General features: G+C 40.6%; 1 long non-coding RNA gene, 1 other non-coding gene and 1 pseudogene across 3 annotated transcripts; all 3 read left to right on the top strand.

The window, feature by feature from the left end:
• The first annotated feature begins 3,430 nt into the window (after positions 1-3,430).
• On the top strand, positions 3,431-4,799 carry LOC107278588 (uncharacterized). Of its 2 annotated transcripts, none has more exons than XR_010742222.1 (2): positions 3,431-4,096; positions 4,189-4,799. It is a non-coding gene; the product is annotated as an uncharacterized protein (transcript). The 2 variants fall into 2 exon arrangements; XR_010742221.1 differs by having other exon boundaries at positions 3,461-4,096; positions 4,210-4,799.
• Positions 4,800-15,214: 10,415 nt separating this feature from the next.
• LOC9270955 (uncharacterized) lies at positions 15,215-18,106 on the top strand. The gene is made up of 5 exons (XR_001547062.3): positions 15,215-15,365; positions 15,447-15,550; positions 16,980-17,102; positions 17,193-17,270; positions 17,814-18,106. It is a non-coding gene; the product is annotated as an uncharacterized lncRNA (long non-coding RNA).
• Positions 18,107-23,313: 5,207 nt separating this feature from the next.
• On the top strand, positions 23,314-26,630 carry LOC107281396 (uncharacterized; annotated as a pseudogene).
• The last annotated feature ends 565 nt before the right edge of the window (positions 26,631-27,195 follow it).

The following is a 27,195-nucleotide window of genomic DNA, read 5'->3' as shown; positions in this document are numbered from 1 at the left end:
ATGTCAAATAAGAAGTAACACTCAAGTTTTTACGTCATGGTCCTAGCTTATTGCACCTAAAGATGTAGGTGGGTAGATACATAAATCTATTTATAGGTCAAATTACCCACAAATGGATTCGCGGGTTACCCACTAATTTTACATGCGGATTCGTGGGTTGGTCCACTTGCAACCATAGACGTAACTAGTGGAGTTGTAAGTACATGACTCCACACACACTAATTCAAGTTAGAAGAATATAATGCATATATGATTGCACTTTCAATAAAACTTAGCGAGACTAAGGACTAGCTTTTAATACGAATTTGTTGAGATAAAGGTTTACCGATGGTGTTCGTCTCTTCGAACGTATTGCCGTGTTGGTTTTTCCCTGTTTGGGTATGTGTTGGTGGCATATTTTACATGTATGTGCTAATGTGCATGTAGTATGAGCACACAGTACGGTGCGTGCGCGCATGACAGCCATCGTTTCACTTATACTGATTATATACATAAAGGCTTATCAGCAACCAACATATACTTTGTTAATAGAACTTCTATATACATATGTATAGCAATTTAAAGCAAATGCTGGAAATAAAATACGATAAAAGCCCTAAAATCAACTCTAAAATCAAAATTTAAAACTAATTTTTTATTCGGTTCATAACCGTCTTAGGATAAACGATAGGTGTATGTCATGTGTAATCGAAAGAGAATGGTGCAAAGGAAATCAATGAAAATGATGATAGAGTTATGGGTGTTACCCATCACCAAAGATTAAGGGCCCCTTTGAATCGTAGGAATGAAAAAATGGAGGAATAGGAAAAAGTAACGTAGGATTCTAACAGGAATGTAAATGAAAAACAGAGGATTGCAGAACGCAGGAAAAACACAGGAATGACCGTTTGATTGAACCGCAGGAAAAACACATGAATGGAATGAGAGAGATAGACTCAAAGGAATGTTTCCAAGTGGTTGGAGCTCTTGCTAAATTTCCTCCAAAATCTCTATAGGATTGCCCATTCCATAGGAATTTTAAAGGATATGATAGGATTCAATTCTTTATTTCAAAGGGCTTCATAGGAAATTTTCCTATATGTTTCAAATCCTCTAAAAATCTTATGTTTTTACTTCAAATCAAAGGGGCCCTAAATTCTGCTGTCCATGAATACATGTTTTGAATATGATTTCAGTAGGGCATGTGTAGTGCTTTGTGCATGATGAAAAAAAAAAGGAAAGAAGAGAAAGATAGTGATACAAAGCTTTCACCATCTGGAAAAAAGAGTGGTACAGCTGGGCCTGGCCGCCTCCCCACCTCACAAGTAATTCTGCCGCGGTAAAGATCTGTTTCCCCCACCGCCTGCGTGCCGTAGCGTGCGTTGCCGCTACGAAAGTCCCCGCGAGAATGCAAAGATATCGCGAGGGGAGAGAGAGAAAGAGACGAGCCAGAAGCCCAGAATTACGGCACGCATCGGCCGAAACTACGGGCGCCGTCGTCACCGGCCGGCACACAATTAAAGTCGTCAAAAATATCCCCGCTAACTCCGGTCGGTCGAACCGGCCGGCCGGCTGGCCGGCAGCGTCGCCGGCGACCGGCCGTACGTGTGCAGCCGTTGTTGTGTCGCGTCAGTCTCACGTGGTACTACCTGCTCTTCCTTCCAGTATCTTACTCCGTACTCCCTTAAAAACTCAACCTGGGATATTAGGACAATAAATCTGAAGACTCGTGTTGATATTCGTTGCCAAAGAATACATCACATTCTATTTTAGATTAAGCTTTTGTGGGACGGATGAAGTATGCGTAAAGCTGAGCAAGCAAAACAATTGAACAGATTGCTCGACGAGGACATTCGCGTGATCCACGGAATCGTGAAGAGAATGACCGCTTATGTCTATCACGGCTGGCATGAACCGCGTTCTAACGTATAACAACCTACTTTATTTGAAAAAACAAATTCAATTCTGATGATGAGTTTGAGGAGTTAAAAAAGCTTGAGGCTCGCAAGCAGCTCAAGCTTGACTTGTCCCAGCTCGATTCGAGCTCGACTCGAGCTACAAATGAGCCGAACCAGAGCCTAAGCAAAAACTCGCGAGCTTTACCGAACCGAGCTCGAACCTCTACTAAGCAAATGTGTATAGTTCAAAATGTTTATTCGCTTTATTGATTTAATAAACTAATATATCATATATATTAGTATCTATTTACACAGCAAATTAGCATGTGTTAGCGTAATATATTTATCTTAGTCATTTTCTACTCTTTTATTAGTGCGATCAAATAGAAATAATTATACTTATAAAAAATTTATCATTAATATATATATTATATTATTAATGGCTGAGGTCGAGCTCGAACCGAGCTTGCCTAAAAGCTCAAAGGTGTAATAGGCTTGGCTAAAGCTTGTGTCGAGCTCGGCTTGTTGACAGCCCTAGTTGCCACCAGCTGCCAGAGCCAAATAACTCTTGTTTTGCACGTTTCGATGTCTCCTTCGTCTTCTTCGGAGCCGTGCTGCTCGGCGCCAACAACGATTTCGTCTTCACGAATTGTTACCCCGCTAGGTAGGGCTCCCTCCATGGATGGAATGAGGTGCACCGCAACTGGCCGAGGTTCTAGGACTAGCTCCGTGGTGATGGCGGTGACCGCTCCTCTCTGTCGTCCCCTCGCCTTTTTCTATGGCTACCAACCGTTGATCTGCCATCATCGCCAGCGCGGCAAGCTCTAGGCGAGTCAGAGTCAGCGCCTCCCCGTGCAGTGGCTCCCTCTCCCTGTTGTTGTCGCCTATCTCCACTACCTTCTCAACATGGTTCCCCCCGCTCTCCTTGCTGGGGCTGGGACTTCTCCCTTTCCTTTGCAGGAGCCGATGGAGCCATCGGAAGGGGAGGAGGGAGGGATAGAAGAGGGGAGGAGAGTGAGGGGAGAGAAGAGGAAGAAGGTGAGATGAAGAGGAAGTCGCTGATATGTGGATCTCACCTGTTGACTCAACGAGTCAATCGTGATCAACCTATCATGTCTGCAAAACCCACTTTCTAAAATCATCGGATCAGTCAATTTGTATTGGATTTGAAAGACGGGAGATGTGTTATATGGATGCAATTCAATGAGGAGGAGATCAGAGAGATAAAAATAGAATGGAATAAGTTCATCTAGGGTTCCTTAACTTGTCAACAAATCCGATTTTCGTCCCTCAATCGAAAAACTAGACACAACGGGTCCCTCAACTATCAAAACCGGTGCAGATGAGGTCCCTTGGCGGTTTTGAGGGTGGTTTTGGCTGACGTGGCTAATTTGACTCGATCTTCATCTTACATGGCACTGACATGACGCTTAAGTGGCAATTTGATCCGAAAAAATAATAAAACCAGTGGGAACTACATGTCAGTTCCACACACAAAATAATAAAAAAAGAGGGCCCACATATCATTCTCACCCCTCTTCTTCCTCTTCTCTCCCCTTCTCCCTCTCCATCTCTCTCCCCTATCCTCTCTCTAGGCGCGACGGAGAGGCAGTGGCGCACGGCGGCCGGCGGGAGAGGAGGGAGCGGCACGGCGGCGGAGGCATGGCTCCGGCGGCTGTGGGCGGAAGAGGAAGGGGATGTGGAGCTTCTTTTCTCTCTCTCGGTCTCTCCCCTCTCCACGCCATTGATCTCTCCCTCTCCTACTTACCGCAGCCATGGCGGAGGACGCCCCAGCAACGTCGCTGCCGCCGCCGCCGAGGGGAGCCAGCACGCGTCGGCTGTCGCGGAGGGAGGCTCCGCCGCCGCTCCCGCGGCACTAGCCACCAAGGCCGCGGAGGCGCTGCTCCCGTCGCTCAGCATCTGGCCGCTGTCGCAGACATTGATTTGATTCCAAGATTTTTTTTTTTGAGCAAGGGTCAAGACCCCCATTTCTTTTACTAGAAATGATCATACCAGTACAGGTTCAGCCAAAAGCGGCAAGCGATTTGATTCGAAGATAGTATCAGCTTAGCTAGCAGTGGCTAGCTAGCCATGAGTAGTAGTGGCAAGGAGAAGAAGCAGATGGACCGGTTCATCGTGATCCCCTTCTCCTCCACCTGCCAAATGCTCCAGCGTGGACGTCGTTGATGACAGCGGCAAGAGCGGCAAGAAGCCCCAAGGTTCGTCGTTTGGAGTCTTGGATGCTTGTTCTTCACTTCTGCTCGATCTTGTCGATTGGTTTTTGCGGGGTGATTTAGGAGTTTGGTGTTAGTGATGCTGTGTGCGTGTCTAGGCGGCGGCAGTGGCGAGGGCGGCGGCGCGGCGGAGAACAAACCCAAGGGGGAGTCGCTGGTGGCGAGGCTTCTCCACCACTGCCAGCACATGGCGCACATCGGCTGGGACGGCAGCACCAGCACCACCACCAGCCTCCGCTCCTGGAACCACGCCGCGCCGCCGTACGTCGTCGTCCTCCTCCTCCACCACCGCGTCCACCTCGTTAGCCTTGGCGGCGCCGGCGACATCAAGAAGGAGTCGGCACCGACGGGGCCTGGGTTGTGCAGCTCCTGTCCTGCCGTCTGTCGTAGCCAGGGCCAACTCCGGCCGTCCCTTCCTCTTCCGCCCACAGCTGCCGGAGCCGTGCCTCCGCCGCCGCGCCGCTCCCTCCTCTCCCGTCGGCCGCCGTGCGCCGCTGCCTCTCCGTCGCGCCTGGAGAGGGGATAGGGGAGAGAGATGAAGAGAGGGAGATAGAGGGAGAGGAGGAAGAAGAGGGGGTGACAATGACAATGACATGTGGGGCCCACCATTTTTTTTATTAATTTATGTGTGAAACTGACATGTGGATCCCACGGGTTTATTATTTTCTCGGGTCGAATTGCCACGTAAGCACCACGTCAGATGAAGACCGAGTCAAATTAGCCACGTAGGCATCATGTCAGCCAAAACCACCCTCAAAACCGCCGAGGGACCTCATTTGCACTGGTTTTGATAGTTGAGGGATCCGTTGTGTCTGGTTTTCCGGTTGAGGGACGAAAATCGGATTCGTTGACAAGTTAAGAGACCTCAGACGAACTTATTCCAAATACAATTATTCGTTAAAAATGTCCTGGGCCTATATGGGCCTAGAATATGCTTGTGCTTTGAAAATATGGGCCTACAATATGCTTGTGCATTGCAAGGCCTACAGATCGTTGCCGTTAAGCCCATGAGTTCAATCGGCTGAAGAAAACTCGAATGCAACTAGAATCCTTAAATGACCCAGCATCCATTTTGAGCGTTGTTGCTGTAGGTTTTTTAAAGTAAATTTCATAAAACCCTATATATTAATCTATTATTATATGGTTCAAGTTACACAGAATAGAACTTTTAACATGTGACACATAGTCTTAGGTATTATGGTTTGATGAAATCATAATCATGATCATTTTGACTTTGATCTACCACATTCTTAAGTTTTACAATCACATTTTAAACTTATATTACAACCACTTTGTTAAATTTTGATATAGGAGTGTTAAATTTTGATATAGGAGTAAGCCAAAATGGTTAGTGGTGTGATTTTTGTTAAACTTTAGGATCATAATACCCAGGGTTATGAACCACGTGTCTAAATCCATATGGTTTTGTATAACTTGAACCACAACAGACCATAATACTCCCTCCGTCCCATATTATAAGGGATTTTAAGTGGATGTGACTCATTCTGGTAGTGTTCAGATTCGTAGTACTAGGATAAGTCATATCCACCTAGAATCCCTTATAATATGGTGCAGATGGAGTAGGTAGGATTTTATAAAATTTAATTATTGTTTTCCTTGAAAATATGTAGCCAGTTGTGATATTTCTTCATATAAGCATGTATGAGCTTATATGGGTGGGCAGAAGATCTCGAGGGTTGTATTTAAGATTTACACTATAACATTTAAAAATAAAGGATTTATTTTATTGCACTGATTTTGTTCTAGTTCAACAATTTGCCATCGGTTTTATCTCCCTGTATAATATGTCATTGAGTTTATCAAATTTTTTTTTACAATATGTCACTGGGGTGGATACTTTAAAAAATAAATCTCAAAATGTCCTTCAAGTTACAAGAGGTTATAATTAATTGACCTACTAGAAGTTTCAAGAAAATGAAAATTTTTACGTAACCTCCTTACATAATATAGAAATGTGTGTATATTTGAAAATTTTCATTTTGCATGTATTAACTTTTAAAAAGAATATATAATTTATGTTTTGTATGCTAATACAATACTCTTATGTTAATGTTCTTTTATGTACATCATCATTAAATGCTATACATTATTTTTCTGATGCAGCTATATGTTGTGTATTTGATTCCTCTTTTATATGCTACATAAAAATAGTTTCTTTAAACGAAACATGAAAGAAAATTTTACACACAAACTTCTATATTTTGTAAGAAGGTTAAGCACACAAAAACTACCTTTTTTTGAAAACTTTTTAGTGGTTCAAACAATTGTCAATTCTTGTATGACTTGAAGGACATTTTAGTCATTTCTTAAAATTATCTACCACCCAAATGTCATGTTGTAAAAAAAACCAACAAAGTTCATGGGATATTACATAGGGAGACAAAATCGATGATAAATCGTTGAAGTAGGATAAATTCAGTGGCTTAAAATAGATTTTATCTTAAAAATATATATTTTGTGTCATTTATAAAAAGGATGATGTATTTGTTGAAAATATCAGAAAAAATAAAATGAAGCATATGGAAACGAACCCAACAGCTGTTGAATAGGTGCAAAACCTATAACCAGCGCAATTGGGCAATTAGTATATTTTTACGCTTAGATTTTGGATAGCTACTTCCAAAAGAAAATATGGACATAAAAGAATGGGGCGTTAATTGATTACATTTTAGTCACATCACGCTCAAAGCCCCGGCCCAAACAAAGAAATTTTCCGTTGATTAAACATACTGTACTCTATAAAACCGGATGTTAGGCTTGATTAGTCCCTGGCCTTCCATTTAATCCCCAAAACCTTCACGTCACCCTTGCCTGTAAAACGCTTAATGAATCATATCCTTTTGTTAATCAAGCTGATCGAGAGATGGGACATGGAAGACATGCACGCATGAGCTAGACTCCTAGAGCTATTAATAATTTTGTTTTGGTTTACTACCTCTTGTTCCATATTAATTGATGTTTTAAACAAGATTAAGGTCAAACTTTTATAACTTTAACCATCAATAACTTTAAAAATATTTAGTTTAAAGGAACTAGAACAACATATATATATATATATATATATATATATATATATATATATATATATATATATATATATATGTCTTATAAAGCATGCATTTATTTATTATATATATTATAATAGAAAAATAATGTCAAAGATATATCTTGTAGACCATATCATTGTCTAAAACGTCAATTAAAATGAAACCGAAGGGAGTAATTTGTGCTAATTCATCTCAGCCACACGTGCATTGATTGTACAAGTCATCACAGCCGACCATGATGTCATCGGATGTTCGGTAGTATTCCCTCTCTCTATAGTAGTATAACCATGTTAACACGGTTATCATGGGATATAAAAACTTGTCAACTTTTTGGATTATGATAAAGACAAGAGATGGTAAGTGTAGTATATGTATAGTTAATTTAGTGGGAAGTCACCTTTTATAATTACTATATTGTTATATTTGTCATAAATTTTGAATTTGAAGTAGTTGTTACCTCCGTTAGAATAATTGTATTTCTAATATTTAAATTTTGTAAAAAGAATATTTCTAATGAGACAAGACCTAACAAATTAATTTTATGAAGATATATATGCTGTCGCCTAGCCTCCCATCTCTCTATCCAAATCTCCTAGCCCTCATTTTAATCAAGTTTTACATATAAAAAGTATGCATGCGGTGTGGATATTAAATAGGGTTATTATAGTCATTTGTGTGTTGCTAATCTGTCTCTAATTTTTTTAAATATAATTATTTTGAGACGTATGTAGTATATATATTTTAGGACGAGGGAATGCATTATTTTTGACTCAAGATGATCCTTTCTGAGTAGGGCTGTGTTTAGATTCAAACTTTTTTTCTTCAAACTTTAAACTTTTCTGTCACATTAAATGTTTGGACACATGCATGGAGCATTAAATGTGGACGAAAAAAAACAATTGCATAGTTTGCATGTAAATCGTGAGACGAATCTTTTGAGCCTAATTACGCCATGATTTGATAAAGTGGTGCTAAAGTAAACATTTGCTAATGACAAATTAATTAGGCTTAATAGATTCGTCTCACAGTTTACAGGCGAAATCTATAATTTATTTTGTTATTAGTCTAGTTTAATATTTTAAATGTGTGTCCGTATACTTAAAATTTTTTTGGCACACTGCTTGCCCGACAGCAAGGTACCTGTCAGCTTTTGCAATGGTTGGTTCAGGTCTCTCAGGTTCAGCTTTTGAATTGATAGTGGCAAGACCATGTAAGACACTGGGAGTTCTTCTTTTTTGCACTGTAGCTGTCTTGCAATTTTATCGTTTCTCCACTAGGCTTGTGTGAAGAGTTATCATGGTGCTTTTGGAGAAGTTTAAATGTAGTCCTGTAGCATATGCGAAAAGCTCCAGTCCTTTCTTTAGGACGCTAGCATCTCTTTCCGTTGCACGGCAGATGATAAATGATAAGGGTGTCATCAGCATACTGTATGGTGGCACAGGACTGCTGTGGTAGATTGCTTGAATTCTTCATTTTGTCTCATGAGTTGTTGCAGCACATTAGAAACTAAAATGAACAAGCAGGGAGAGATGGAGTCCTTTTGGCGCAACTGAATTTTTTACAATTTGATCCTTTTAAAAAACTTATTTCGCAGATAGACCCCTAAAAAAATTATCCCAAAATTAAAAATGGCGTGGAGGGGGGGGGGGGGCAGCTCCAGCCACATTGGCGTGCTCCCCCTGCCACCTTAGCGCCGCCCTGCTACGGTGGCAGGAGGACGGCGCTTCTCGTTGGACGACGACGCCAGTGCCTTTGGCATTCCAAAAAGGCATTTCTAGAATAAGTTTTTTCAGGAGTTTATTTATGAAATAAGTTTTTCAAAAGGAACAAATTGTGAAAAATCCGGCTTGGCGCAGGCCCTTCTTGCGGTTAATCCATTTTTCCATGTATTCCATTTAGGAGGTACTGCTGATTTTGATGTCTGCAGTATGTTTGCAATCCAAGTTTGCCAAATTTGTGGGATGCCGTGAGCTTTAAGGATCAATTGAAGCTGTCCCAACATCTTTTGTCCTAGCAGGTTTGTAGTAGCTCAGTGGCATAGATGAAGTTTTCAGAGATATTTCTTCCTTTGATAAAGCCCAATTGATCTTGATGAATCGGGTTGGAATGATGCTTTTGGAACCCCTGTTAGCCAAAATGCATGCAATCTTGAATCTATCAGATAGCTACTTTCTTTTCTGAAACTTAATTACCTTTTCAAATAGCCACCCTGTAGTACAGAAAATTCCAATGATAGACGGAAAACTTTTAATTTCATCCATTATTTCCCTAGCTATCAACGTATAGACGGCCGGGTAAGGTCGTTCATGCAGTTTACAAGACTCCTATACGTAGATCCAATTCGATCTTATCCATATATTTGTGACTCAGATGAATAGTCGTTTGTCAATTTGAATTTATAGAAAACTTTAGATACATATCATATCACTATCACATATCGAACTATTTCTCAGAGCACATGCTACACACATGCACATTTAATGGATAAGATATGTTCACTTCATACTCTACAAGGTCCTTTGTTTGTGCACATTGCAGGGAGATATCTCTACTGTCTTAAAAGCACAATCATCATCTTCCCTCCCATCCTAATCTCATGTATATAGAAAACCGCTCACTAGATGTTTGGCTATTCCCCAACGCCCGCGTCGCTCGCCCCAGGGCGACACGGGCGGCGACACCGCGCGCGCCGCCACAAACTTCTCCTCCTCCCCTCCGCCTCGCCGCCGCCCGAGCAGCCGCCGGCAAAGCTGCGCGGCGGCAAGGACGGCGGCGGCGGGACCTTCTCCCTCTCTCGAGAAGCGCGGCTAGGGCACCGGCGGGACCTGAGCAAAGCGGACGACGGCGACAGTGTCCGGCGCCATCTGGGCCGGATGTGGCGGATCCGGCTCCGCCGGAGGTGGATCTGGCCCTATCGCGGCCAGATCAGGAGGGGCGTGCCGCTCTTGGCAGGAGGCGGCGTGGGAGGCGGCGACCGCGACCGTTGGTGGGAGGGACGACGGATCCGGCCACTCTGGCGGCGGATCCAGTCCCCCTGGATGGCTGCGGCCGGCGGGCGGAGGTGGCCGACGCCGAGGAGGTTTGTGGCGGAAGGCAGTGGTGACGGCGACCGACGGAGTCGAGAGGGCGGTGACAGCAGTCGACGGAGACGCGTAGGCGGCGGCAGCAGCTGGTCGGCGGGACCGGCGACGGCGTGCATGGCGCGGCGCGCGCGAGATCCGGTGGTGCTGGAGGCGGGGTGGGAGATGGTGGCAGGGCACGGTGGCTGTGCTGGCGGCGGGGTGGGGGCTGGTGGCGGGGCTGAGTGGTGGCGGCGGTGGAGCCTGGTGGTGATGGCGGCAGCGGAGCCCAAGCTGCGGTGGGCAGCCAACGCCGCACGACAGCTGGGCGTCTGCCTTCCCCCGGGCAAGATGCGGTCCCCTCCACCGGATTTGGGGCGAGAGCATCATGCTTCGGTGGACGTTCTAGTGCCGCATCGTTTTGGACGGCGGGTGCACTGTGGCGGATGGGTCAACAGCACGGTGCGGAGGGTGGCATGGCGCCGGCGAAGCGGTCTGGTGGTCCGAGGTGACACGGACAACGGATTCGTGGCGGAGCCAGCGGTTACTCTGTCAGGGGGAGCCACGGTCCTCTCGACGTTCACCTTCCTAGACATATGTCCTCTTGCGACGGCGACTTTGTCGGCAAAAGTTGGCCACGTCGGGCAGGCTAGTGTGGGGGAGAGGGCATCCATTCTTCTCTCTCACCCTCTCCCCATCCAACCCAACTGCGTGGATGGAGCCGGTGTGTGTCGAGGTTCGAGCTTCCCCATGGCGATTGACTGGCGGCGTGGCGCCGGTGCGGTGGCCGTGCGTCGAAGGTTTTCGCTGGTGGTGGCTGCGGAGCGTGTAGGAGTTCAGTTCTTGGGAGAGACAAATTTTGGGCGAAAGCTCTGCCTTCGGGCCGGCAACAACGATGCCTGTGGGTGCCGTTTTTTCCTCTTGGGGTGTTGCCGCTTTTCTTGTCTCTCCCAATTACTTTCTTCATGTGAAAACCTTGTCCTGGCCCTCTGGGACAGGCGACAGCGGCACCTTTGGTGTCGTACCCTTTTCGAAGGTGTCGTCTCGAAGACCTTCAGTTTCGCTCGTGCAGTGGGTTTTGTTGTAGATGCGCGGTGTGGTTGTATTTTCTTTTTCTGGTCTGTGGTCTTCCAGGACTATAGATTGTATTTTTCTCCTGTTTTATCAATATATGAAACTCGCGCTGTCTTGTGTGGTTCGTTTAAAAAAAATAGAAAACCGCTCAAAAAAAATGAAGCTGCTATAATTAACTTGCGATAGATTTTTGTTCTAAATCATTCAATTTTTGGGCCGTTTGATATGCTGAGATTTGTGTTTGACATAGGAAAAAAGTTTCACGCATTGTGATTGCTGGAATCAAACCCTTGACCCAACAATTGCATGCGCACATACTTCCCACTGAGCTATCTTGGATTTTGTAATTTATGCTTCACCTGGATCCTAGTTACGTGGTCCGACAGTTTCTTGGAGAATTTTCTATCGATTGTTACAGAGGTAGTTCCAAAAATAATGTTGACTAACCGATAAAAAAAATATGTGAGAAGAAAAAAAATTAAACCACGTTGATCAGACATCGTCCTAGTGTGACGCACAGTCGATGACTAAGTACGTACTACATCTATTATGATGCCATTAATTTTTTGATAACCATATTCATCTTATTCAATTTTTTTTTAAATATGAAAGAATTAAGTCATGCTTAAAAAATATTTAACAGTAAATTAAGTCACAATAAAATAAATGGTAATTACATAATTTTTTTTAATATAACGAATGATTAAACATATTTTAAAAAATCAACGGCATCGTATATTAAAAACGGAGATATCGTATAAAAATGTGTTTGCCTAGTCATACTCCTCGAAAGAAATTAAAGTTCTGTTTCGACATGTTCATATCCTGAAATCCATAGGATTAATCCCTGCCGTTCGAATTGCACGTCGATCTCCACAGGACAGCCACTCACATACTCCCTCTGTCAAAAAAAAAAAAAAACCTGGGTTTGCGTGTCCAACTTTGACTGTCCGTCTTATATGAAATTTTTATAATTCGTATTTTTATTATTGTTAGATGATAAAATATGATTAATATTTTATGCGTGACTTATCTTTTTAATTTTTTTCATAATTTTTTCAAATAAGACGGACAGTTAAACATTAAGCACGGAAACCAGAGTTTGTCTTTTTTTTTTATTTTTTTTGGAGGGAGGGAGTAGGCGTGCGCACTCGAGTTGCAGAGTTCTCTCATCATCTGATCCCATGGAAGTGATCACTGATCATCCACTGGATGGTGTGGTTGCACATCATGAACAGAAACGGCGACGTGATCACCTGAACAGAACGGAGGTGATGGAAAACGACAATTCAAGGACGCTCTGTTGATTTTCAGCTGATTTCTGCGCCAATCCGAAATGGATCTTGAGCGCTCGAGGTTATCCCACCTTTACCTCTTATTTTCTTTAATATACTTTATCCGTCCCATAATATATCAATCTAATACCGAATAAAATCTTAGTATAACGAATTTTATTAACAGATCTAGATAGGAGGGTGTCCAGATTCATCGTACTATTAAATGTCAGTATTAAGTTGGCACTCCCTTCGTCCCATAGTATAAGAGATTTTTGAGGGATAAGACACTTTCTAGTACTATAAATATATATAAAGAGCTTGTCTAGATTTGTAGTAATATGAAGTGTCCCATCCCTCTAAAATCTCTTATATTTTAAGATGGATGGAGTATATTATAGGACGGAAGAGTATAAAAAAATATAACAAACATAAAAGTATACTAAGACATAAATTTATATATGCGGAATCGGTAGCCAAGTCTTAATTTTGTTCAACTTTAGATGACGAAATATCTATATAATTACCTGCCACGATAAAAAAAATGGTTTCTCTGTTTCCTTTTTGTTTTTTATTTTTGAAAATTGAAAAAGAACTCTACGGAAGCAAATAGTGCGTGTGGGGCCAGGCTGCAGGCAGCAAGAAGTGGCGCATGATCGATCAGCCTGTCCAGGTGAAGCCTTGTCGTACGTGCGTGTCGGTGGTTGGAGTTTCTGCCCATTATCAGGTGGTAATAATGGCGAATTTATATTAGTTATATCTAACTATTAACTGATATATTTCGCCAGTCCCTGAATATTTGACGCAGTTGGTTTTTTAAAACATATTTAACCGTTCGTCTTATTTAAAATAATTAAGTAATTATTAATTCTTTTTCTATCATTTAATTTATTGTTAAATATACTTTTATATATACATATAGTTTTACATATTTCACAAATGTTTTTGAATAAGATGAATGGTTAAATATATTTTAAAAAATCAACGACATCAAATGTTTAGGGACGGAGGGAGTACTTATTAATATCATATAAATTAGCTTAAATTGTATAATTTACTAGGGATCATATGACGCTTGATAGGATTAATATTGTAGGCTAGTCCATATGGAAAATAATCCGGGATCAAACCAACGACTTACATGGATTAATTATTATCTGTCCTAACATGACTATGAAAGCAATGCCGTCCAGGTGGTGGGGCCAGCCTCAACTTCAATGGTTAGGTTAGTGCTCTCCTTCCACGGATTGAATGTGAACCATTGCACTACTGCTAGACATCACTATGCAATTGTTTGCTAGGATAACTTTAATTACCATATTTAAAGTGTATCGGTTTAGTGTAAAATTTTAATACCTATATATATATTTCTCGTACTTTCTGAAAGATTGAAAACTTCTAGTACTTTATCATGACTATGCAAGCAATCGCAGTACCTACTACCTAAACATCTGATCACATGCCATCTAAGGTCTTATTGGTTATACATGTATTCTACCTGTAATTATCCCCATTTCATAAAGTCTCTAAGAGAAAGACAAATTAATTTGAAGACTAAAGAGAGAGAATTTTCATGAAGAGTGTAATCGTTAATGAGAGGAACACGTATACTCATAGTAAATGGAAAATTCAAGTACGCATATAACTTAACCACGCCTTATCTCTTTCTTAATTTCAACTGGCATTTAATAAGTGTACAGTAAAAATGACCTAAATTAGGAATGGCAGTGAGGGAAATTTGCAACAATTACGTCCTTGAGCTGAAAATGCTAGACCGTTTGCAATATCTCAATATTAAACTTAGTTTGATTTTTAGGCACAATGACGGCTTTACTAGTATCCTTTGGCTTAATATATGTGCCAAATTTCTCATTACCAATTACTTAAACTTACTTTTTAGGCACAATGACGGTTTACTTCTACCTTTGTCTTATTGATAATATATATGTGCCAAAATTCCCATTATCACTTGTAGAGAAACCATCTTTGGTCGGTCGACCCAAATCCACAGTAGTCCCGGTTCCATTAAAAACCGGAATTAAAAATAATTTTTAGTCCCGGTTTATAAGAGGAAGATCTTTAGTCCCGGTTGTTGTTACCAACCGGGACTAAAAATCATCTTTAGTCCTGATTGGTAACTCCAACCGGGACTAAAGTTCATCTTTAGTCCCGGTTGATTCCATGTCAGACCGTATCAGGGCTCGAGGATCTTTAGTCCCGGTTATAACACTACACCATGACACTAGATTACCAACAGACATCTGTCGGTAAAGATAAACAATTATTGATAGACTATTTGTTGGTAAAGGCTTTTGGTAAATTATATGTCAGCAATACTATGTAATAAGACATGTTATATGTTAGCAATTCCAAATATTTATTGGGTCAAAATAACTGTCAGCAATATTATTAAGAGTGGAAACCAATTATATGTCAGGAAAACTTAATGATAACCTATCTGTCAGCAATGTTTCGTCCGTTGGATGTTGATCCCACGGTTAGGATAGAGCGAGGTGATCGGTGCGCAGTAAAATAAAAAAAGAAGCGCAAAAAAATCCGCGCAAAAAAAAAAACCACGCCGAAAAGAAAATCCACCCCAAAAAGGAAAACCCTAGGCTCGCACCGCGCGCCGCCATTTCTCCCCCTTCCACCGCGCACCGCCTCCTCCGCCAAATCCACCGCCGCGGCGCGCGGCCTCCTCCTCCGCCGCGGCGTGCCGCCACCTCGCTCCTCTCTCCCCATCCACCGCGCTGCCGGAGTCGACCTCGCGCCCGCCCAGGTTTGTACGGGCTAGGGTTTGGGGGGCGCCCGTCCAGATCTGGGGGATTGACTTGGGTGTTGGGGTTGGTGTTGGTTGCAGGTGGTGGTGTGTGCCGGGTAGAGGAGGAGGAGGAAGCGAGGGCGTCGGACTTGTGCGTGCGCAGGTCCAGGGGCAGGACGACATTCGACGCGGTCGCCGACGAGGTCTCCTAGTTCACTCTGCTTGTTGTTGCTGAATGGGTAGTGATTATCAATACTGATGGACTGCATTTCTCTTGCAGTTTTTCCCCTTTTGCCTTTGATTTCTTCGGCCCTTTCCTTTCAAGTTTTGATACAAAGAATTCAGAAACTCATACTATATGATGGGTAGTTTCCTCTGTTTAGTCCTGTATCTTGGAACTCATACTTTATGATCAAAGAATTCAGAAAAGGATCATGTAACTATCCAGTCTAGTATGGACTGTAGTTGTTTCTAACTGCTTTCCATAGAAACTTTTGCACCCTTTGTGGTATAAAGAATTAGAACAAATCATAAGATTCTTAAGCTGCTAAGGTTAAGTATCATGACCTTCACTAGTAAATCATAAGATTCCTCCTAGTTCACTCTGCTTGATGTTCAACAGACCTCATGATGCATGTGCCCCGGAAATATATTGCTCTCATATTTGTAGGATTAGATATTCAGTAAAGTTCCAGAGTTTCGCTCTGTTTTTTATAGTACAATGGGTGCTTTTTTGTCTAAACTGTGTGCTGGTAAATATAAACGATAAAACCATCCAGAACTGAGAAAACCTAGCAGCCGCTGGTGTTGTGTTTAATTACATATTGCAGATGTATACACCTCTGCATTTCTAAGTTTGTATTCCTGCAGTTATAAACTCATAATCCGCTTATACTCTGCAAACACATATATGAGGTAAGTTCAGTCTGGCTGCAGTTAATTAAGATTAAGGTTGAAAATACGGTGAACTCATTTTGGTATTGATCTGTGACCATGAGTTCATGTTGAATCCTATATATGCTTAATTTAGCACATCTGTTGTTGTCTGCATAGTGGTCTTCATGGCATATGCTAATTCTGGAAGTGCCACCGATAAGGTGTGGCCTTGCTCTGTTCATTTGTCGAAATTAAGAACTTTGATTCTAAATGCATGCTATTTGTTAGAGGCTGTGTGTGGCTACAAGTTTCTATATGTCCTTTGGGCCTAACAGAGGCATTAATATCTGTTTTGCTTTTTGGATCACTTCTCATTCCCTGAATTTTGTCTTCTGACTTTTCAGAAGCCTGAGTTCTGAAAAGGGCATACTAGAAAACATCTGTTGCTGCTCTTTCTGCTAGATGGAGTACATAATTTTTTTTATGTTATGTTAGCTTGAATATTGACCTGGCCTCAAGTTGCTATGTTAGCTCTGAATTTTCCTAGCTTAACACTGCTAAGTCACAAGTGCGGCATTACAAACATTTCAGTAACTGATATTTATAGGATTAGATGTTCAATTAAGTTTCAGGATTTTGCTTTGTTTTTAATGAAGCATGATCTGATTTTTTTTACCAATTCATATAATTAGATGGCTGAGATTTGTTGTTTCATGTAATGCATGCAAAATGTTTGACTTAGAATTTTTCTTGTAGACAACTCAGGGACAGATGGAGTAGTAGTTGGAGGTCCAATATTATAGCCTAGGACACGAACAAATGCAGAAAATGGAGGTGTTGATGCTAATGATCCTCGAAATATGCCCTTAGCTGGTGAAGGTATTTCATTCGACATTTGCATGTATCGTTAATAAGATTAAGGTATATGAATATATCAAGTTCTTATCATCTCTTTTCATATGTAAGCAGAAAATGTTCCAGGTGTTAATAATGTACAGCTACAAAAGAAGGTACACAAGAAGACAGCAAAGACTAACCAGCGAGCAGGTACTTAATTTGTACATGATGCAACATGTTTTTGTGTATATATTGCCTCTCTGACTTAATTTGCCATGCCTTGCATCTATATCCATCATCATGATATATACCCAATAGTTAGTGTGCACTTTATAAGCTGAACAATTGGTATTGTTTTGTTAGAAAGGATAACCAATGCTTGTAGCCTAAAACATCTTTCAGATTTACTAACTCCGAAGGCAGTATCTCTACTAGTTGCAAATCAGATCCTTAATGCATTTGTGCTTTTTTACAACATAGAAGTTCTATTGTTTCCTTTCTCATATATGTACTGATTACTGACTCATCAATAGGGTCTTTGAAGGTGCTCTCTTGGTAGTTTTACAGGCTACAATTTTCTTTCTGACAGGGTCTTTGAATTAGCCATTTGCTCTTCACTAAATTTATCTGTTATGCTATTCTAATTGCCATGGACTATATATATTCTTCTGTGGTTCTCTGTACACTAGATATGTTTACTCTGTACACTACTGATGATTATTCATTTCATTTACTCTGTCCATTATTTTGCAGGCAACCATAAAAAGGGCTAGCAGAGGTGCTGTAAAAAAAATCAAGAACCTACAAGAACCATAAAAGAGATGATTTGTTTTGTTTTTGGGACCTCAATACACCTACAAGAACCTTAGTTACATCTAAATTATGTAATTATTGCTATGTACTTGAACTCTTATGTAATAGCTATTTGAGCTGATGGATAACTGCTATATAGGAATACTGCTACTTGATGGGTGAACAATAGTTACATGATGATATGTCAGAATGCATTTGTGAACAATAGTTATGAATAGTTGAATATTGTGTTATGCATGTGTGTAACTTACTGAAAGGTGATAATCCGTGTTGCAAAATTTGGAGTGATATTCATCCATATATATGCTGCAAATTTAATTTGAGGTATGGTTCATAAAATGGATGATTGGTAATTAGTATATTTTTTGTGTGGATTACTGACTGATTGCTTGTTAGTTCTTGTGCTTGCCATCAATACATTAATTGTCGGTAAATCTATAACACAGTGACATGCTATCTGTTGGGAATCTTCTTAAGTGTCGGTAAAAGTCTGTCTGTTGGTAAAACTATCTGTCGGTAAATATGTAGCAACACTATCGGTCTATCTGTCGGCACAGATTTATCTGTCGGGAAAGACTTTTGCCGGCAGCACTTGGCCTGACAGACCTTATCTGTCGGGAAACGTTTTGCTGACAAATAATTTGGCAGCATATAGGGCCTTTCCTGACAGATATGTAGTAAGCAAACTTGGGGCATGGTGTAGTGTTAGTAACACCAACCGGGACTAAAAACCTATTTTTAGTTCCGGTTGATGTTACTAACCGGGAAAAAAAAAATTAAAAACACACTATATAATCCCTATTACCGATCCTCTTTTCCCGTCCACACAACAAACTCATCCCTCTATCTCTTTCTCCCTCTCCAACTTCTTATCTCTTCCTTATCTCTAACTCCTACCTTCTCTTTCCTTTTTTTTTCCTTCCATTCGTCACAGCGAAGCAGACGGCGGCCGACGAGGCGGCGCGGGGGTCCGCGCGGAGGCGGCCAGCGCGGAGGCTCGGGGGGCCGCGCGGAGGCGGCCTGCGCGGCGGCGCGGGGGATCGCCCGGTGGCAGGCGAAGGGCCGCTCGGCGGCGGCCGGCGCGGCGGCACGGGGGCCCGTGCGGCTGCGGCGACCGGCCGGCGCGGAGGGAAGGAGGGGAGGCGGCAGTGGCCGGCCGGCCGGCTTTTCTTTTTTTTCTTTTTTTTACAATTTATGATTTATCCTGTGATGTATTTGATTTGTGTGTGATGGGAATCTGTGATGTATTTTTTAGAATTTGTGATGTAATTTTTTACAAGGAAGATGTTAAAATAAAACTATCTACATCCTAAAAATATAACAATTTGTATCAAATAGAAAACATTCTAGTGCTACAAATTTATCCAGATTCATAATACTAGTATATATGTTCTATCTGATATTATGTTGATGTATTATAAGACAGGGGAAGTACACACCATCCATTTTCACAGGGAAAATGAGAAGGGAGAGAAACTTAGGAGAAGAAGAGAATACTAATAGTTTGATGGCTAAAATAAAAAAAAGATGAAATGGTATTAAGAGATCTAGTAGGCGCTATAACCTAAAAAGATACTCCCTTCGTAAAAAAAAAAATCCAACTTAGGAGTTGGATGTGACACAATATAGTACAACGAATCTAGATTGTGTCCCATCTAACTCTTAAGTTGGTTTTTTTGATAGAGGGAGTAGACATCTAAAAGCTAAAAATTTAAAAAAAATGACGGGGGAGTAATGAACTAATGCATGTATCACTTGTGTACTTGTGTGAAGTTACGACAACCAAATTAGGGTGACGTGTCAATGATAAGAACAATGCATTATCTTCATCAGTCACCTTTCCTAGACGTGCCAATTTTTCTAATGTTATGTGTACATAGACCTAATTAAATACTTATTTATTTAAGTTGCTAAATTTGTGGACTTTTAATTGGCATTGATTTGTCGATCGTGTCACTAGCTTCCATGTACGATTGAAGGCTTATTAAAAGTCACGTCAAATTATATGAAAATTGTTGAATAGGAGGAGATGGCGAAGGCGGCGAACACGATCGCGGCGAGGAAGGCCGAGAAAGGAATCGAAGGTACGCATACCTTCTTTTCTCCATCTACTCTTCTTCTTCTCGCGAAGAGTGAAGTTCTGATAATATGTTGAATAGGGAATTGAGATTGTGGGAGCGAGAGAATAGTTGTGTACTTTATTAATCAATGCGATTATACAGGAATGGGTGGCCACCATAGACGTGATGGTTGGGAACCATCGTGCCCGTTGTCAAGGAGCGCCGAGAAGGCGAGGGGTACGACACAACTGTTGTGCGCAACCTTCGGTTACCGATCCCATCTTTTATATAGATGTGATCATCTATTTATTTCATAACAATAATAAGCGGTGAAGCTAATTACTAAGAAACTGTCTGGTTGGCCATTACCGTATTTTATAACAATCTGTGATTAGATATTTTGACATGCGTGTTTGCGTTGTTGCCACAAACATGACAATATTACGTTTCTGTAATATAGGTCCCATATATATGTTAGTGACTTATAAAATGTGGCATATATCTTTTATTTTACTGGCTCAAGTGTGATCAGGATTTTGATTGCCTCACTTTTGACAAGCTCGAAAAAAAGTATGACAAACCTACGAAACCTTAGTTATGAATTATACAACCCTTAAAACCTTAAAACCGGTAACTACTAGCTCCGTTTAATTTTTTAAGATGTTTTGATTTCTTTCCGTATACAAAATTAAGTTTACAATAACATAGTAACATTTTTTCTAAAAAAATCAAAATTATTCGATGTTAGATTAAAAATAATCGCAATATCTTATAATATAAAATGAAGCGAGTACTACTCATATGAAATTTTATGTTTTCTAATTAAAAATATGATTGATCTATGTTTTCTAATAAAATTAATTATAATAACAATTACTCCATCCATCCCAAAAAAAAAAACAAACCCTGGATTTTCGTACCAACATTTGACTGTCCGTCTTATATGAAAGTTTTTTATAATTAGTATTTTTATTGTTGTTAGATGATAAAACATGATTAATACTTTATGCGTGACTTACCTTTTTATTTTTTTTTATATTTTTTTCAAATAAGACGAACGGTCAAACGTGGTACACGGAAACCAGGGTTTGTCTTTTTTAGACGGAGGGAGTAGATTGTAAAAACAAACCCTGAGATGAACTCGGTTAATTAACAAATATGGAACCAGAATCCTTCTAAGCTTAAGGCTCAATAAATATAATTTACATAATTTTATTTTTATCTTCTAATTTGTAAAATTTTATAGTACAATTTTAATAGATATCTTAGGTCAGGAGAGGGGCTCCAGCTTCTTGTATCCACGCGCCCCGAACAGATCGATCAATTTAGCAGCTGACAGAACAACTCTCGATTTGTCAGGCAAGTGTTTGGATCAATAAAAACGTTAGCCACTGACTTCACACGCTAAATCAGGAGAAAGCGTGCACGACAGCACGAGAGATATAGCTAGAATTCATTTTAATTATATTAATACATACTTCCTCTGTTTTATAATATAAAACTTTTTAGCATTACCTAAATACATATAATGAATTTAAACACATACATATGTCTAGATTCATTATCATTTAAATAAATGTGTGCAATGCTAAAAAGTCTTACATTGTGAAACGGAGGAAGTAATATACTAGGTATACTCACGCAAACGCACGCGATTAACCTAGCTAGCTAGCACTGACAATTAATAAAACAGTTAGAGCAAGTTGGCACAGGCACTACTGTTTAATTGTATTTTATACGGCTAAATTAGTTGGACGAGGTGTATTGCGTGAGTGATATCTGCTTCCAGCTTCCCAGCAATTCGCCAGCACGTACGTTTTTATATAAGCCATGGCTTTAGAAAAGATTATCTATATGTGCGCATCTACAATTATTAAATTAAGCACATTCAATTTAGTTAGAGCGAAAAAATTCAGTGGTCCTGTAGGCATATGCTAAAATGTTGGAATTTTTTTTTCATATCATGATTTACGCATATTAGATATCCATCCGCAGAATAGACGTACACGTAACTGAATAAATAAAACTTACATTATATATATATACCTAAAATTGTTTTTAAGTGTTTTTGGTAAATATACATTTAAGTTAATTTTATTGAACTAGACATATGATGGGATCGATCTAACTTCGATTTTAATCTATTCACTGTGGTACTGCCTGCATGGTACTGCCTGCATTCCATATTACTACTCCATAAGCCTTTTTTAAGTTTATCCCAAGTCAAACTTTTTCTCTAAGGTATAACCAAGTTTTTTTAAAAAAAAGGAATATTTTTAATATAAAATAAATATACTATAAAGACGTATTTAATAAAACTTATTAATTTGATCTTATAGACGTTACTACGCCTTTTATAAAACTCATTCTAAACGTGAAGAAGTTTAATTTAGGACATACCTAAAACAATTTTTATGATACGGAATGGAACAATTTTTAGCTGCACTGTAGGTGCTCTCTCCAGTCAAAGACAACAGTGTTTCAGTTGACACTTGATCACTGGTGGAGAAACCATATTTCGTCGGTCGGGCTAATTCCACAATAGTCCCGGTTGCAACAAAAACCGGGACTAAAGATGATCTTTAGTCCTGATTAAAAAGGGTAACGGGCATATTTGATCTTTAGTCCCGGTTCAAATGCTGTCAGGGCCTGTCAGGCCCCCCCGGGATCTTTAGTCCCGATCGTAACTTTAGTCCCGGTTGGTAATACCAACCGGGACTAAAGATCTCGGCGATCTTTAGCCCCGGTTCATAACACCAACCGGGCCTAAAGTCCCACCCCTATATATATATATGTCTTCTTCCTCCTCCAGCCCGAGCAAGCTTCAAAATTTCTTTAAAAAAGAGGGGAGGTCATGCCAAAATTTCTAGTGAATTTATTTTGGTGATTATATACAAATCGGAGGTGCCTAAAAGGTTAGCAACTTCATACTAAAATGTTTTTTTTTTCATATTACATTTGGAGCTATGTTTTGCACACTTTTTTGTCTCCAAAATTTTGTTGTTAGTTGATAAGAGAGAAAATTTGTGTGGAGAAGAAAGAATATATAGAAATTTAGTTTATTTGCTAAAGAATGTTTTATAAAATAGTTGAGAAGGAAAATATAGTGAAAGTTAATATTGAATGATAGAAAACAAAGTAAAATGAAAAATTAAAATAAGTACAACACATTAATATTAGTTTAAAACTTTATAAATAGTAAATATATAATTATTCGGTGTAATATTTCATAATATTTGTATGAATAATGATATGTCATTATTGTGTGAGTGTTGAAAGAGTTTGTAATTATTTTATAATTATTGTATGACTGTCATTATTGTACGAATAATTATGTGTGTATGATTTTTTTTCATATCATGTAGATGGATCGGCAATGGATGTACGCTGACCGGCGGTCCAAAGAGTTTATTGACGGCGTGCATTATTTTTTGAGAGTGGCCGAAGCTAACAGGCAAAAGGGTTTTACTTGTTTTTCATGCAATAAGTGTAAGAATCAGAAGGAGTATTCTGCATCCAGGACTATTCATTTCCACTTGTTTGAGTCGGGGTTCATGCCAAACTATAATTGTTGGACATCCCACGGAGAGCAAGGCGTTGAAATGGAAGAAGATGAAGTGGAAGACGACAATATTCCGGACTTTGCTCAGTACGCTGGATTTGAAGGAAATCAAACGGGCGAGGAGGAAAGGGATGCTGATGGTAACAATGTTGCGGATGATCTTGGTCAGATGTTGCAGGACGCCAAGGAGGATTGCGAAAGTGAAAAGGGGGCCCATAAATTGGACAAGATGTTAGAGGACCACATAACATCGTTGTACCCAGGTTGCGAGCAGGGGCACAAAAAGTTGGATACCACTCTGGAGTTCTTGCAATGGAAAGCAAAAAATGGTGTTAGTGACAAGGCATTTGGTAATTTATTGAAACTCGTCAAGAACATTCTTCCGGAGGGAAACAAGTTGCCCAAGACAACGTACGAGGCTAAGAAGATAGTCTGTCCTCTAGCACTGGAAGTTCAGAAGATTCACGCATGTCCAAATGATTGTATCCTATATCGTGGTGAGGAGTACGAGAACCTAGAAGCATGCCCTGTTTGCAAAGCACTACGATACAAGATTAGACGAGATGATCCAGGAGAAGTTGACGGGCAGCTAACGAAGAAGAGAATTCCTGCTAAGGTGATGTGGTATTTCCCTATAATACCAAGGCTAAGGCGTTTGTTCAGGAACAAGGGGAATGCTAGAATGATGCGATGGCACGCTGAAGAGCGTCAACAGGACGGGATGCTGAGACACCCCGCCGATGGTTCGCAGTGGTGAAACATCGACAGAAAATTTAAAGACTTTGGAAAGGACGCACGAAACATACGGTTTGGTTTAAGTACGGATGGCATGAATCCTTTTGGAGAGATGAGCAGCGGCCATAGCACTTGGCCCGTTACGATGTGTATCTACAACCTCCCCCCGTGGCTATGCATGAAGAGGAAGTACATAATAATGCCGCTTATAATTCAAGGCCCAAAGCAACCTGGTAACGACATCGATGTGTACCTAAGACCACTGGTCGAAGATCTTAAACTGTTGTGGAAGAAGGAAGGTGTCCCTGTGTGGGATGAGGACAAACAGGAGGAGTTTAACCTACGAGCGCTGCTGTTCATAACCATCAACGATTGGCCTGCACTTAGCAACCTATCCGGGCAGTCCAACAAGGGGTACAAAGCTTGCACTCACTGTATGGATGAAACAGAAAGTACGTATCTTAAGCACTGTAGGAAGGTTGTGTACATGGGTTATCGTCGATTCCTTGCAGCAAACCACCCGGTACGGAAGAAAGGCAAGCACTTTGAACATAAGGAGGACCACTGTACAAAGCCTAAACATCGCAGCGGGAAAACAGTGTTTGCTATGGTTAAAGATCTTAAAGTAGTGTTTGGAAAGGGGCCTGGTAGCCAGCCTATAGAGAGCGAAGATGGTCACGCGGCGATGTGGAAAAAGAACTCTATATTTTGGGAGTTACCCTATTGGGAATTCTTGGACGTCCGCCACGCAATCGACGTGATTCACCTCACTAAGAATCTTGCGTAAACCTTCTTAGCTTCCTAGGTGTATATGGAAAGTCGAAAGATACACTGGAAGCACGTAATGATCTGAAGCATATGGAACAACGCGGTGACCTTCACCCGGAACCAAAGGAGAAAGGAAGCCATTACTTGAGTCCAGCCAGCTACACTCTTAGCAAGGCAGAGAAGAAAAGTATGTTTGAATGCTTGGAGAGCATCAAGGTACCGTCTGGATACTCCACGAATATAAAGCGAATAATAAGCACGAAGGAGAAGAAGTTCACAAATCTAAAGTCTCATGACTGTCACGTGTTGATGACACAGCTGCTACCAGTTGTAATAAGGGGTATCCTCCCAGACAATGTCCGGGCAACAATAACAAAGCTATGTGCTTTCATGAACGCAATTTCGCAGAAGGTCATCGATCCTGATAGATTAAAAGCCCTGCAGAATGATGTGGTGCAATGTCTTGTCAGCTTTGAGTTGATATTTCCACCTTCATTTTTCAATATAATGACGCATCTGCTTTGTCACCTTGTCAAAGAGATCGGTATTCTCGGTCCTTTGTACCTACACAACATGTTTCCTTTCGAGAGGTACATGGGCGTTCTGAAGAAGTATGTTCGTAACCGTGCTAGTCCAGAGGCAAGCATCGCTAAGGGGTATGGAACAGAGGAGGTCATTGAATTCTGCGTAGAATTTATTGAAGACCTTCGCCCAATCGGGGTACCTGAATCACGCCATGAAGGGAGACTACGGGGAAAGGGGACTCTCGGAAGGAAAGCAATAATGACGGTAGACAACAATTTATTCCGTAAAGCCCATTTCACGGTTCTGCAACAATCTTCATTGGTGGCTCCTTACATCGAGGAGCACTTGGCTCTAGTTCGCGCAAGAAACATCGGTAAGTCTGATGCATGGATTACTAGGCATCACATTGATACTTTCTCCACGTGGCTGCGACAACATCTCATGGGTAACGAGACGATTAACCAACAACTGGCCTTCCTGGCGAGGAGACCATCTGGCTCGATCGCGACATTCCAGGGATATGAAATCAATGGGTACACATTCTACACGAGGGCCCAAGACATGAAGAGCACGAACCAGAACAGTGCTGTTCGTATCGATGCCATGGGACACGATGGTACAACTGGCACGTATTACAGTGCCATCGAGGATATATGGGAACTTGACTATGGACCTCTCAAGGTCCCTCTGTTCCGGTGCCAATGGGTTAGGTTGGCTGGTGGAGGCGTAACGATTGATGACGGTGGGATGACAACAGTTGACCTTAACAAGGTTGGATACTCGGACGAACCTTTTGTCCTTGCCAATGATGTAACCCAAGTTTTTTACGTCAAGGACATGTCTAGCAAAGGAAAAAAGGGCAAAGGGCCTGACGAGCCGAAGCGCCACGTGGTTCTCCCAGGAAAAAGAAAAATCGTCGGAGTAGAGGACAAGACTGACGAGGATTACGATCAGTTTGATGGGTAACCCCCTTTCACGGTGACGATTGACCCTAGCATCCTCCTATCAAATGAAGACACCCCTTACTCATGTAGCGATCACAAGGAAGGAACAATAGTGAGGAGAAAGTACGTGCGGTCAACCGTCACCGCCGATGTATTGCAGTAATTGTTCTATACACGATGTAAACTATGTTGGATGTACTGAATATCCATACAAATCAATTGTTGTATAGCATATGTTAAATATGTATGATTATTAGAATTTTTATCAAATTGAAATCATCCATATGCTAGTTATATATGATTATTAGATTTTTTGTTAATTATGTATGATTATTAGAATTTTAATCAAATTGAAATCATCCATATGCTAGTTATATATGATTATTAGAATTTTTAAAGGTTTTAAATCATGCACGTGGTATTTACATATGTTAATTATAATTTTCAACAATTTAATATCATGATATGCTAGTTATATATGATTATTAGATTTTTTATTAAAATCATGCATGTGGTATTTACATATGTTAATTAGAATTTTCAACAATTTAATATCATGATATGCTAATTATATATGATTATTAGATTTTTTTTATTAATTTTAAATCATGCATGTGCTATTTACATATGTTAATTAGAATTTTTAACAATTTAATATCATGATATGCTAATTATATATGATATTAGATTTTGTATTAATTTTAAATCATGCATGTGCTATTTACATA

The sequence above is a fragment of the Oryza sativa genome, chromosome 6 (genome assembly GCF_034140825.1).
Source record: "Oryza sativa Japonica Group chromosome 6, ASM3414082v1".
In the NCBI taxonomy this organism is placed as follows: Eukaryota; Viridiplantae; Streptophyta; class Magnoliopsida; order Poales; family Poaceae; genus Oryza; species Oryza sativa.
The sequence above is the reverse complement of the archived record's forward strand: the minus strand, read 5'-3'. Positions and strand labels throughout refer to the sequence as shown.